The following is a 14,728-nucleotide window of genomic DNA, read 5'->3' on the forward strand; positions in this document are numbered from 1 at the left end:
GACAGCATTTAGAAAGTGAGGCAACACTCCATTCACTTCACACAGTGAATTGAAGTTTTGGAACAGACTGCTTCTCTTTCAGAGAAACGCATGTGAGTTTCTTCCTAATGCTTGCAAGTAGCTTAAGGCACTTTCAAAGGAAAGTGATTTTCTCTGAAAGGACAGCATTTAGAAAGTGAGGCAACACTCCATTCACTTCACACAGTGAATTGAAGTGTTGGAACACACTGCTTCTCTTTCAGAGAAACGCATGTGAGTTTCTTCCTAATGCTTGCAAGTAGCTTAAGGCACTTTCAAAGGAACATGATTTTCTCTGAAAGGACAGCATTTAGAAAGTGAAGCACCACTCCATTCACTTCGCACAGTGAATTGAAGTGTTGGAAGAGAAGGCTTCTCTTTCAGAGAAATGCATGTGAATTTCTTGTGAATGCTTGAAAGTTGCTTAAGGCACTTTCAAACAAAAGTGATTTTCTCTGAAAGGACAGGATTTAGAAAGTGAAGCAACACTCCATTCACTTCGCACAGTGAATTGAAGTGTTGGAACAGACTGCTTCTATTTCAGAGAAACGCATGTGTGTTTCCTGTGAATGCTTGAAAGTAGCTTAAAGCACTTTCAAAGGAAAGTGATTTTCTCTGAAAGGACAGCATTTAGAAAGTGAAGTAACATTCCATTCACTTCGCACAGTGAATTGAAGTGTTGAAACAGACTGCTTCTCTTTCAGAGAAATGCATATGAGTTTCTGTTGAATGCTTGTAAGTAGCTCAAGGCTCTTTCAAAGGAAAGTGATTTTCTCTGAAAGGACAGCATTTAGAAAGTAAAGCAACACTCCATTCCCTTCGTGCAATGAACTGAAGTGTTGGAACAGACTGCTTCTCTTTCATAGAAACGCATTAGTGTTTCTTGTGAATGCTTGCAAGTAGCTTAAGGCACTTTCAAAGGAAAGTGATTTTCTCTGAAAGGACAGCATTTAGAAAGTGAAGCAACACTCCATTCACTTTGCACAGTGAATTGAAGTGTTGGAACAGACTGCTTCTCTTTCAGAGAAACGCATGTGAGTTTCTTCCTAATGCTTGCAAGTAGCTTAAGGCACTTTCAAAGGAAAGTGATTTTCTCTGAAAGGACAGCATTTAGAAAGTGAAGCAACACTCCATTCACTTCGCACAGTGAATTGAAGTGTTGGAACAGACTGCTTCTCTTTCAGAGAAACGCATGTGAGTTTCTGGTGAATGCTTGTAAGTAGCTTAAGGCACTTTCAAAGGAAAGTGATTTTCTCTGAAAGGACAGCATTTAGAAAGTGAAGCAACACTCCATTCCCTTCGTGCAGTGAATTGAACTGTTGGAACAGAGTGCTTCTCTTTCATATAAACGCATTAGTGTTTCTTGTGAATGCTTGCAAGTAGCTTAAGGCACTTTCAAAGGAAAGTGATTTTCTCTGAAAGGACAGCATTTAGAAAGTGAAGCAACACTCCATTCACATCGCACAGAGAATTGAAGTGTTGGAACAGATTGCTTCTCTTTCAGAGAAATGCATGTGAGTTTCTGTTGAATGCTTGTAAGTAGCTTAAGGCACATTCAGAGGAAAGGGATTTTCTCTGAAAGGACAGCATTTAGAAAGTGAAGCAACACTCCATTCACTTCGCACAGTGAATTGAAATGTTGGAATAGACTGCTTCTCTTTCAGAGAAACGCATGTGAGTTTTTTGTGAATGCTTGAAAGGAGTTTAAGGCACTTTCAAAGGAAAGTGATTTTCTCTGAAAGGACAGCATTTAGAAAGTGAAGCAACACTCCATTCACTTCGCACAGTGAATTGAAGTGTTGGAACAGACTGCTTCTCTTTCAGAGAAATGCACGTGAGTTTCTGTTGAATGCTTGCAAGTAGCTTAAGGCACTTTCAAAGGAAAGTGATTTTCTCTGAAAGGACAGCATTTAGAAAGTGAAGCAACACTCCATTCACTTCGCACATTGAACTGAAGTGTTGGAACAGACTGCTTCTCTTTCAGAGAAACGCATGTGAGTTTCTGTTGAATGCTTGTAAGTAGCTTAAGGCACTTTCAAAGGAAAGTGATTTTCTCTGAAAGGACAGCATTTAGAAAGTGAGGCAACACTCCATTCACTTCACACAGTGAATTGAAGTTTTGGAACAGACTGCTTCTCTTTCAGAGAAACGTATGTGAGTTTCTTCCTAATGCTTGCAAGTAGCTTAAGGCACTTTCAAAGGAAAGTGATTTTCTCTGAAAGGACAGAATTTAGAAAGTGAAGCTACACTCCATTCACTTCGCACAGTGAATTGAAGTGTTGGAACAGACTGCTTCTTTTTCAGAGAAATGCATGTGAGTTTCTGTTGAATGCTTGTAAGTAGCTCAAGGCTCTTTCAAAGGAAAGTGATTTTTTCTGAAAGGACAGCATTTAGAAAGTAAAGTCACACTCCATTCCCTTCGTGCAATGAATTGAAGTGTTGGAACAGACTGCTTCTCTTTCATAGAAACACAATAGTGTTTCTTGTGAATGCTTGTAAGTAGCTTAAGGCACTTTCAAAGGAAAGTGATTTTCTCTGAAAGGACAGCGTTTAGAAAGTGAAGCAACACTCCATTCACTTCGCACATTGAATTGAAGTGTTGGAACAGACTGCTTCTCTTTCAGAGAAACGCATGTGAGTTTCTGTTGAATGCTTGTAAGTAGCTTAAGGCACTTTCAAAGGAAAGTGATTTTCTCTGAGAGGACAGCATTTAGAAAGTGAGGCAACACTCCATTCACTTCACACAGTGAATTGAAGTGTTGGAACAGACTGCTTCTCTTTCAGAGAAACGCATGTGAGTTTCTTCCTAATGCTTGCAAGTAGCTTAAGGCACTTTCAAAGGAAAGTGATTTTCTCTGAAAGGACAGCATATAGAAAGTGAAGCAACACTCCATTCACTTCGCACAGTGAATTGAAGTGTTGGAAGAGAAGGCTTCTCTTTCAGAGAAATGCATGTGAATTTCTTGTGAATGCTTGAAAGTTGCTTAAGGCACTTTCAAACAAAAGTGATTTTCTCTGAAAGGACAGCATTTAGAAAGTGAAGTAACATTCCATTCACTTCGCACAGTGAATTGAAGTGTTGGAACAGACTGCTTCTCTTTCAGAGAAATGCATATGAGTTTCTGTTGAATGCTTGTAAGTAGCTCAAGGCTCTTTCAAAGGAAAGTGATTTTCTCTGAAAGGACAGCATTTAGAAAGTAATGCAACACTCCATTCCTTTCGTGCAATGAATTGAAGTGTTGGAACAGACTGCTTCTCTTTCATAGAAATGCATTAGTGTTTCTTGTGAATGCTTGCAAGTAGCTTAAGGCACTTTCAAAGGAAAGTGATTTTCTCTGAAAGGACAGCGTTTAGAAAGTGAAGCAACACTCCATTCACTTTGCACAGTGAATTGAAGTGTTGGAACAGACTGCTTCTCTTTCAGAGAAACGCATGTGAGTTTCTTCCTAATGCTTGCAAGTAGCTTAAGGCACTTTCAAAGGAAAGTGATTTTCTCTGAAAGGACAGCATTTAGAAAGTGAAGCAACACTCCATTCACTTCGCACAGTGAATTGAAGTGTTGGAACAGACTGCTTCTCTTTCAGAGAAACGCTTGTGAGTTTCTGGTGAATGCTTGTAAGTAGCTTAAGGCACTTTCAAAGGAAAGTGATTTTCTCTGAAAGGACAGCATTTAGAAAGTGAAGCAACACTCCATTCACATCGCACAGAGAATTGAAGTGTTGGAACAGATTGCTTCTCTTTCAGAGAAATGCATGTGAGTTTCTGTTGAATGCTTGTAAGTAGCTTAAGGCACATTCAGAGGAAAGGGATTTTCTCTGAAAGGACAGCATTTAGAAAGTGAAGCAACACTCCATTCACTTCGCACAGTGAATTGAAATGTTGGAACAGACTGCTTCTCTTTCAGAGAAACGCATGTGAGTTTTTTGTGAATGCTTGAAAGTACTTTAAGGCACTTTCAGTGGAAAGTGATTTTCTCTGAAAGGACAGCATTTAGAAAGTGAGGCAACACTCCATTCACTTCGCACAGTGAATTGAAGTGTTGGAACAGACTGCTTCTCTTTCAGAGAAACGCATGTGAGTTTCTTCCTAATGCTTGCAAGTAGCTTAAGGCACTTTCAAAGGAAAGTGATTTTCTCTGAAAGGACAGCATTTAGAAAGTGAACCAACACTCCATTCACTTCGCACAGTGTATTGAAGTGTTGGAAGAGAAGGCTTCTCTTTCAGAGAAATACATGTGAGTTTCTGTTGAATGCTTGTAAGTAGCTTAAGGCACATTCAGAGGAAAGGGATTTTCTCTGAAAGGACAGCATTTAGAAAGTGAAGCAACACTCCATTCACTTCGCACAGTAAATTGAAATGTTGGAACAGACTGCTTCTCTTTCAGAGAAACGCATGTGAGTTTTTTGTGAATGCTTGAAATTAGTTTAAGGCACTTTCAGTGGAAAGTGATTTTCTCTGAAAGGACAGCATTTAGAAAGTGAGGCAACACTCCATTCACTTCGCACAGTGAATTGAAGTGTTGGAACAGACTGCTTCTCTTTCAGAGAAACGCATGTGAGTTTCTTCCTAATGCTTGCAAGTAGCTTAAGGCACTTTCAAAGGAAAGTGATTTTCTCTGAAAGGACAGCATTTAGAAAGTGAAGCAACACTCCATTCACTTCGCACAGTGAATTGAAGTGCTGGAAGAGAAGGCTTCTCTTTCAGAGAAATGCATGTGAATTTCTTGTGAATGCTTGAAAGTTGCTTAAGGCACTTTCAAACAAAAGTGATTTTCTCTGAAAGGACAGGATTTAGAAAGTGAAGCAACACTCCATTCACTTCGCACAGTGAATTGAAGTATTGGAAGAGAAGGCTTCTATTTCAGAGAAACGCATGTGTGTTTCCTGTGAATGCTTGAAAGTAGCTTAAGGCACTTTCAAAGGAAAGTGATTTTCTCTGAAAGGACAGCATTTAGAAAGTGAAGTAACATTCCATTCACTTCGCACAGTGAATTGAAGTGTTGGAACAGACTGCTTCTCTTTCAGAGAAATGCATATGAGTTTCTGTTGAATGCTTGTAAGTAGCTCAAGGCTCTTTCAAAGGAAAGTGATTTTCTCTGAAAGGACAGCATTTAGAAAGTAAAGCAACACTCCATTCCCTTCGTGCAATGAATTGAAGTGTTGGAACAGACTGCTTCTCTTTCATAGAAACGCATTAGTGTTTATTGTGAATGCTTGCAAGTAGCTTAAGGCACTTTCAAAGGAAAGTGATTTTCTCTGAAAGGACAGCATTTAGAAAGTGAAGCAACACTCCATTCACTTCGCACAGAGAATTGAAGTGTTGGAACAGATTGCTTCTCTTTCAGAGAAATGCATGTGAGTTTCTGTTGAATGCTTGTAAGTAGCTTAAGGCACATTCAGAGGAAAGGGATTTTCTCTGAAAGGACAGCATTTAGAAAGTGAAGCAACACTCCATTCACTTCGCACATTGAATTGAAGTGTTGGAACAGACTGCTTCTCTTTCAGAAAAACGCATATGAGTTTCTGTTGAATGCTTGTAAGTAGCTTAAGTCACTTTCAAATGAAAGTGATTTTCTCTGAGAGGACAGCATTTAGAAAGTGAGGCAACACTCCATACACTTCACACAGTGAATTGAAGTGTTGGAACAGACTGCTTCTCTTTCAGAGAAACGCATGTGAGTTTCTTCCTAATACTTGCAAGTAGCTTAAGGCACTTTCAAAGGAAAGTGATTTTCTCTGAAAGGACAGCATTTAGAAAGTGAAGCAACACTCCATTCCCTTCGTGCAGTGAATTGAACTGTTGGAACAGAGTGCTTCTCTTTCATATAAACGCATTAGTGTTTCTTGTGAATGCTTGCAAGTAGCTTAAGGCACTTTCAAAGGAAAGTGATTTTCTCTGAAAGGACAGCATTTAGAAAGTGAAGCAACACTCCATTCACTTCGCACATTGAATTGAAGTGTTGGAACAGATTGCTTCTCTTTCAGAGAAATGCATGTGAGTTTCTGTTGAATGCTTGTAAGTAGCTTAAGGCACATTCAGAGGAAAGGGATTTTCTCTGAAAGGACAGCATTTAGAAAGTGAAGCAACACTCCATTCACTTCGCACAGTGAATTGAAATGTTGGAACAGACTGCTTCTCTTTCAGAGAAACGCATGTGAGTTTTTTGTGAATGCTTGAAAGTAGTTTAAGGCACTTTCAATGGAAAGTGATTTTCTCTGAAACTACAGCATTTAGAAAGTGAGGCAACACTCCATTCACTTCGCACAGTGAATTGAAGTGTTGGAACAGACTGCTTCTCTTTCAGAGAAACGCATGTGAGTTTCTTCCTAATGCTTCCAAGTAGCTTAAGGCACTTTCAAAGGAAAGTGATTTTCTCTGAAAGGACAGCATTTGGAAAGTGAAGCAACACTCCATTCACTTCGCACAGTGAATTGAAGTGTTGGAACAGACTGCTTCTCTTTCAGAGAAACGCATGTGAGTTTCTGGTGAATGCTTGTAAGTAGCTTAAGGCACTTTCAAAGGAAAGTGATTTTCTCTGAAAGGACAGCGTTTAGAAAGTGAAGCAACACTCCATTCACTTCGCACAGTGAATTGAAGTGTTGGAACAGACTGCTTCTCTTTCAGAGAAATGCATGTGAATTTCTTGTGAATGCTTGTAAGTAGCTTAAGGCACTTTCAAAGGAAAGTGATTTTCTCTGAGAGGACAGCATTTAGAAAGTGAGGCAACACTCCATTCACTTCACACAGTGAATTGAAGTTTTGGAACAGACTGCTTCTCTTTCAGAGAAACGCATGTGAGTTTCTTCCTAATGCTTGCAAGTAGCTTAAGGCACTTTCAAAGGAAAGTGATTTTCTCTGAAAGGACAGCATTTAGAAAGTGAGGCAACACTCCATTCACTTCACACAGTGAATTGAAGTGTTGGAACACACTGCTTCTCTTTCAGAGAAACGCATGTGAGTTTCTTCCTAATGCTTGCAAGTAGCTTAAGGCACTTTCAAAGGAACATGATTTTCTCTGAAAGGACAGCATTTAGAAAGTGAAGCACCACTCCATTCACTTCGCACAGTGAATTGAAGTGTTGGAAGAGAAGGCTTCTCTTTCAGAGAAATGCATGTGAATTTCTTGTGAATGCTTGAAAGTTGCTTAAGGCACTTTCAAACAAAAGTGATTTTCTCTGAAAGGACAGGATTTAGAAAGTGAAGCAACACTCCATTCACTTCGCACAGTGAATTGAAGTGTTGGAACAGACTGCTTCTATTTCAGAGAAACGCATGTGTGTTTCCTGTGAATGCTTGAAAGTAGCTTAAAGCACTTTCAAAGGAAAGTGATTTTCTCTGAAAGGACAGCATTTAGAAAGTGAAGTAACATTCCATTCACTTCGCACAGTGAATTGAAGTGTTGGAACATACTGCTTCTCTTTCAGAGAAATGCATATGAGTTTCTGCTGAATGCTTGTAAGTAGCTCAAGGCTCTTTCAAAGGAAAGTGATTTTCTCTGAAAGGACAGCATTTAGAAAGTAAAGCAACACTCCATTCCCTTCGTGCAATGAATTGAAGTGTTGGAACAGACTGCTTCTCTTTCATAGAAACGCATTAGTGTTTCTTGTGAATGCTTGCAAGTAGCTTAAGGCACTTTCAAAGGAAAGTGATTTTCTCTGAAAGGACAGCATTTAGAAAGTGAAGCAACACTCCATTCACTTTGCACAGTGAATTGAAGTGTTGGAACAGACTGCTTCTCTTTCAGAGAAACGCATGTGAGTTTCTTCCTAATGCTTGCAAGTAGCTTAAGGCACTTTCAAAGGAAAGTGATTTTCTCTGAAAGGACAGCATTTAGAAAGTGAAGCAACACTCCATTCACTTCGCACAGTGAATTGAAGTGTTGGAACAGACTGCTTCTCTTTCAGAAAAACGCATGTGAGTTTCTGGTGAATGCTTGTAAGTAGCTTAAGGCACTTTCAAAGGAAAGTGATTTTCTCTGAAAGGACAGCGTTTAGAAAGTGAAGCAACACTCCATTCACTTCGCACATTGAATTGAAGTGTTGGAACAGACTGCTTCTCTTTCAGAGAAACGCATGTGAGTTTCTGTTGAATGCTTGTAAGTAGCTTAAGTCACTTTCAAATGAAAGTGATTTTCTCTGAGAGGACAGCATTTAGAAAGTGAGGCAACACTCCATTCACTTCACACAGTGAATTGAAGTGTTGGAACAGACTGCTTCTCTTTCAGAGAAACGCATGTGAGTTTCTTCCTAATGCTTGCAAGTAGCTTAAGGCACTTTCAAAGGAAAGTGATTTTCTCTGAATGGACAGCATTTAGAAAGTGAAGCAACACTCCATTCACTTCGCACAGTGAATTGAAGTGTTGGAAGAGAAGGCTTCTCTTTCAGAGAAATGCATGTGAATTTCTTGTGAATGCTTGAAAGTTGCTTAAGGCACTTTCAAACAAAAGTGATTTTCTCTGAAAGGACAGGATTTAGAAAGTGAAGCAACACTCCATTCACTTCGCACAGTGAATTGAAGTGTTGGAACAGACTGCTTCTATTTCAGAGAAACGCATGTGTGTTTCCTGTGAATGCTTGAAAGTAGCTTAAGGCACTTTCAAAGGAAAGTGATTTTCTCTGAAAGGACAGCATTTAGAAAGTGAAGTAACATTCCATTCACTTTGCGCAGGGAATTGAAGTGTTGGAACAGACTGCTTCTCTTTCAGAGAAATGCATATGAGTTTCTGTTGAATGCTTGTAAGTAGCTCAAGGCTCTTTCAAAGGAAAGTGATTTTCTCTGAAAGGACAGCATTTAGAAAGTAAAGCAACACTCCATTCCCTTCGTGCAATGAATTGAAGTGTTGGAACAGACTGCTTCTCTTTCATAGAAACGCATTAGTGTTTCTTGTGAATGCTTGCAAGTTCCTTAAGGCACTTTCAAAGGAAAGTGATTTTCTCTGAAAGGACAGCATTTAGAAAGTGAAGCAACACTCCATTCACTTTGCACAGTGAATTGAAGTGTTGGAACAGACTGCTTCTCTTTCAGAGAAACGCATGTGAGTTTCTTCCTAATGCTTGCAAGTAGCTTAAGGCACTTTCAAAGGAAAGTGATTTTCTCTGAAAGGACAGCATTTAGAAAGTGAAGCAACACTCCATTCACTTCGCACAGTGAATTGAAGTGTTGGAAGAGAAGGCTTCTCTTTCAGAGAAATGCATGTGAATTTCTTGTGAATGCTTGAAAGTTGCTTAAGGCACTTTCAAACAAAAGTGATTTTCTCTGAAAGGACAGCATTTAGAAAGTGAAGTAACATTACATTCACTTCACACAGTGAATTGAAGTGTTGAAACAGACTGCTTCTCTTTCAGAGAAATGCATATGAGTTTCTGTTGAATGCTTGTAAGTAGCTCAAGGCTCTTTCAAAGGAAAGTGATTTTCTCTGAAAGGACAGCATTTAGAAAGTAAAGCAACACTCCATTCCCTTCGTGCAATGAACTGAAGTGTTGGAACAGACTGCTTCTCTTTCATAGAAACGCATTAGTGTTTCTTGTGAATGCTTGCAAGTAGCTTAAGGCACTTTCAAAGGAAAGTGATTTTCTCTGAAAGGACAGCATTTAGAAAGTGAAGCAACACTCCATTCACTTTGCACAGTGAATTGAAGTGTTGGAACAGACTGCTTCTCTTTCAGAGAAACGCATGTGAGTTTCTTCCTAATGCTTGCAAGTAGCTTAAGGCACTTTCAAAGGAAAGTGATTTTCTCTGAAAGGACAGCATTTAGAAAGTGAAGCAACACTCCATTCACTTCGCACAGTGAATTGAAGTGTTGGAACAGACTGCTTCTCTTTCAGAGAAACGCATGTGAGTTTCTGGTGAATGCTTGTAAGTAGCTTAAGGCACTTTCAAAGGAAAGTGATTTTCTCTGAAAGGACAGCATTTAGAAAGTGAAGCAACACTCCATTCCCTTCGTGCAGTGAATTGAACTGTTGGAACAGAGTGCTTCTCTTTCATATAAACGCATTAGTGTTTCTTGTGAATGCTTGCAAGTAGCTTAAGGCACTTTCAAAGGAAAGTGATTTTCTCTGAAAGGACAGCATTTAGAAAGTGAAGCAACACTCCATTCACATCGCACAGAGAATTGAAGTGTTGGAACAGATTGCTTCTCTTTCAGAGAAATGCATGTGAGTTTCTGTTGAATGCTTGTAAGTAGCTTAAGGCACATTCAGAGGAAAGGGATTTTCTCTGAAAGGACAGCATTTAGAAAGTGAAGCAACACTCCATTCACTTCGCACAGTGAATTGAAATGTTGGAATAGACTGCTTCTCTTTCAGAGAAACGCATGTGAGTTTTTTGTGAATGCTTGAAAGGAGTTTAAGGCACTTTCAAAGGAAAGTGATTTTCTCTGAAAGGACAGCATTTAGAAAGTGAAGCAACACTCCATTCACTTCGCACAGTGAATTGAAGTGTTGGAACAGACTGCTTCTCTTTCAGAGAAATGCACGTGAGTTTCTCTTGAATGCTTGCAAGTAGCTTAAGGCACTTTCAAAGGAAAGTGATTTTCTCTGAAAGGACAGCATTTAGAAAGTGAAGCAACACTCCATTCACTTCGCACATTGAACTGAAGTGTTGGAACAGACTGCTTCTCTTTCAGAGAAACGCATGTGAGTTTCTGTTGAATGCTTGTAAGTAGCTTAAGGCACTTTCAAAGGAAAGTGATTTTCTCTGAAAGGACAGCATTTAGAAAGTGAGGCAACACTCCATTCACTTCACACAGTGAATTGAAGTTTTGGAACAGACTGCTTCTCTTTCAGAGAAACGTATGTGAGTTTCTTCCTAATGCTTGCAAGTAGCTTAAGGCACTTTCAAAGGAAAGTGATTTTCTCTGAAAGGACAGAATTTAGAAAGTGAAGCTACACTCCATTCACTTCGCACAGTGAATTGAAGTGTTGGAACAGACTGCTTCTTTTTCAGAGAAATGCATGTGAGTTTCTGTTGAATGCTTGTAAGTAGCTCAAGGCTCTTTCAAAGGAAAGTGATTTTTTCTGAAAGGACAGCATTTAGAAAGTAAAGTCACACTCCATTCCCTTCGTGCAATGAATTGAAGTGTTGGAACAGACTGCTTCTCTTTCATAGAAACACAATAGTGTTTCTTGTGAATGCTTGTAAGTAGCTTAAGGCACTTTCAAAGGAAAGTGATTTTCTCTGAAAGGACAGCGTTTAGAAAGTGAAGCAACACTCCATTCACTTCGCACATTGAATTGAAGTGTTGGAACAGACTGCTTCTCTTTCAGAGAAACGCATGTGAGTTTCTGTTGAATGCTTGTAAGTAGCTTAAGGCACTTTCAAAGGAAAGTGATTTTCTCTGAGAGGACAGCATTTAGAAAGTGAGGCAACACTCCATTCACTTCACACAGTGAATTGAAGTGTTGGAACAGACTGCTTCTCTTTCAGAGAAACGCATGTGAGTTTCTTCCTAATGCTTGCAAGTAGCTTAAGGCACTTTCAAAGGAAAGTGATTTTCTCTGAAAGGACAGCATATAGAAAGTGAAGCAACACTCCATTCACTTCGCACAGTGAATTGAAGTGTTGGAAGAGAAGGCTTCTCTTTCAGAGAAATGCATGTGAATTTCTTGTGAATGCTTGAAAGTTGCTTAAGGCACTTTCAAACAAAAGTGATTTTCTCTGAAAGGACAGCATTTAGAAAGTGAAGTAACATTCCATTCACTTCGCACAGTGAATTGAAGTGTTGGAACAGACTGCTTCTCTTTCAGAGAAATGCATATGAGTTTCTGTTGAATGCTTGTAAGTAGCTCAAGGCTCTTTCAAAGGAAAGTGATTTTCTCTGAAAGGACAGCATTTAGAAAGTAATGCAACACTCCATTCCTTTCGTGCAATGAATTGAAGTGTTGGAACAGACTGCTTCTCTTTCATAGAAATGCATTAGTGTTTCTTGTGAATGCTTGCAAGTAGCTTAAGGCACTTTCAAAGGAAAGTGATTTTCTCTGAAAGGACAGCGTTTAGAAAGTGAAGCAACACTCCATTCACTTTGCACAGTGAATTGAAGTGTTGGAACAGACTGCTTCTCTTTCAGAGAAACGCATGTGAGTTTCTTCCTAATGCTTGCAAGTAGCTTAAGGCACTTTCAAAGGAAAGTGATTTTCTCTGAAAGGACAGCATTTAGAAAGTGAAGCAACACTCCATTCACTTCGCACAGTGAATTGAAGTGTTGGAACAGACTGCTTCTCTTTCAGAGAAACGCTTGTGAGTTTCTGGTGAATGCTTGTAAGTAGCTTAAGGCACTTTCAAAGGAAAGTGATTTTCTCTGAAAGGACAGCATTTAGAAAGTGAAGCAACACTCCATTCACATCGCACAGAGAATTGAAGTGTTGGAACAGATTGCTTCTCTTTCAGAGAAATGCATGTGAGTTTCTGTTGAATGCTTGTAAGTAGCTTAAGGCACATTCAGAGGAAAGGGATTTTCTCTGAAAGGACAGCATTTAGAAAGTGAAGCAACACTCCATTCACTTCGCACAGTGAATTGAAATGTTGGAACAGACTGCTTCTCTTTCAGAGAAACGCATGTGAGTTTTTTGTGAATGCTTGAAAGTACTTTAAGGCACTTTCAGTGGAAAGTGATTTTCTCTGAAAGGACAGCATTTAGAAAGTGAGGCAACACTCCATTCACTTCGCACAGTGAATTGAAGTGTTGGAACAGACTGCTTCTCTTTCAGAGAAACGCATGTGAGTTTCTTCCTAATGCTTGCAAGTAGCTTAAGGCACTTTCAAAGGAAAGTGATTTTCTCTGAAAGGACAGCATTTAGAAAGTGAACCAACACTCCATTCACTTCGCACAGTGTATTGAAGTGTTGGAAGAGAAGGCTTCTCTTTCAGAGAAATACATGTGAGTTTCTGTTGAATGCTTGTAAGTAGCTTAAGGCACATTCAGAGGAAAGGGATTTTCTCTGAAAGGACAGCATTTAGAAAGTGAAGCAACACTCCATTCACTTCGCACAGTAAATTGAAATGTTGGAACAGACTGCTTCTCTTTCAGAGAAACGCATGTGAGTTTTTTGTGAATGCTTGAAATTAGTTTAAGGCACTTTCAGTGGAAAGTGATTTTCTCTGAAAGGACAGCATTTAGAAAGTGAGGCAACACTCCATTCACTTCGCACAGTGAATTGAAGTGTTGGAACAGACTGCTTCTCTTTCAGAGAAACGCATGTGAGTTTCTTCCTAATGCTTGCAAGTAGCTTAAGGCACTTTCAAAGGAAAGTGATTTTCTCTGAAAGGACAGCATTTAGAAAGTGAAGCAACACTCCATTCACTTCGCACAGTGAATTGAAGTGCTGGAAGGGAAGGCTTCTCTTTCAGAGAAATGCATGTGAATTTCTTGTGAATGCTTGAAAGTTGCTTAAGGCACTTTCAAACAAAAGTGATTTTCTCTGAAAGGACAGGATTTAGAAAGTGAAGCAACACTCCATTCACTTCGCACAGTGAATTGAAGTATTGGAAGAGAAGGCTTCTATTTCAGAGAAACGCATGTGTGTTTCCTGTGAATGCTTGAAAGTAGCTTAAGGCACTTTCAAAGGAAAGTGATTTTCTCTGAAAGGACAGCATTTAGAAAGTGAAGTAACATTCCATTCACTTCGCACAGTGAATTGAAGTGTTGGAACAGACTGCTTCTCTTTCAGAGAAATGCATATGAGTTTCTGTTGAATGCTTGTAAGTAGCTCAAGGCTCTTTCAAAGGAAAGTGATTTTCTCTGAAAGGACAGCATTTAGAAAGTAAAGCAACACTCCCTTCCCTTCGTGCAATGAATTGAAGTGTTGGAACAGACTGCTTCTCTTTCATAGAAACGCATTAGTGTTTATTGTGAATGCTTGCAAGTAGCTTAAGGCACTTTCAAAGGAAAGTGATTTTCTCTGAAAGGACAGCATTTAGAAAGTGAAGCAACACTCCATTCACTTCGCACAGAGAATTGAAGTGTTGGAACAGATTGCTTCTCTTTCAGAGAAATGCATGTGAGTTTCTGTTGAATGCTTGTAAGTAGCTTAAGGCACATTCAGAGGAAAGGGATTTTCTCTGAAAGGACAGCATTTAGAAAGTGAAGCAACACTCCATTCACTTCGCACATTGAATTGAAGTGTTGGAACAGACTGCTTCTCTTTCAGAAAAACGCATATGAGTTTCTGTTGAATGCTTGTAAGTAGCTTAAGTCACTTTCAAATGAAAGTGATTTTCTCTGAGAGGACAGCATTTAGAAAGTGAGGCAACACTCCATACACTTCACACAGTGAATTGAAGTGTTGGAACAGACTGCTTCTCTTTCAGAGAAACGCATGTGAGTTTCTTCCTAATACTTGCAAGTAGCTTAAGGCACTTTCAAAGGAAAGTGATTTTCTCTGAAAGGACAGCATTTAGAAAGTGAAGCAACACTCCATTCCCTTCGTGCAGTGAATTGAACTGTTGGAACAGAGTGCTTCTCTTTCATATAAACGCATTAGTGTTTCTTGTGAATGCTTGCAAGTAGCTTAAGGCACTTTCAAAGGAAAGTGATTTTCTCTGAAAGGACAGCATTTAGAAAGTGAAGCAACACTCCATTCACTTCGCACATTGAATTGAAGTGTTGGAACAGATTGCTTCTCTTTCAGAGAAATGCATGTGAGTTTCTGTTGAATGCTTGTAAGTAGCTTAAGGCACATTCAGAGGAAAGGGATTTTCTCTGAAAGGACAGCAT

This window comes from Myodes glareolus, chromosome 18 (genome assembly GCF_982192425.1).
Source record: "Myodes glareolus chromosome 18, mMyoGla1.1, whole genome shotgun sequence".
Lineage (NCBI taxonomy): Eukaryota > Metazoa > Chordata > Mammalia > Rodentia > Cricetidae > Myodes > Myodes glareolus.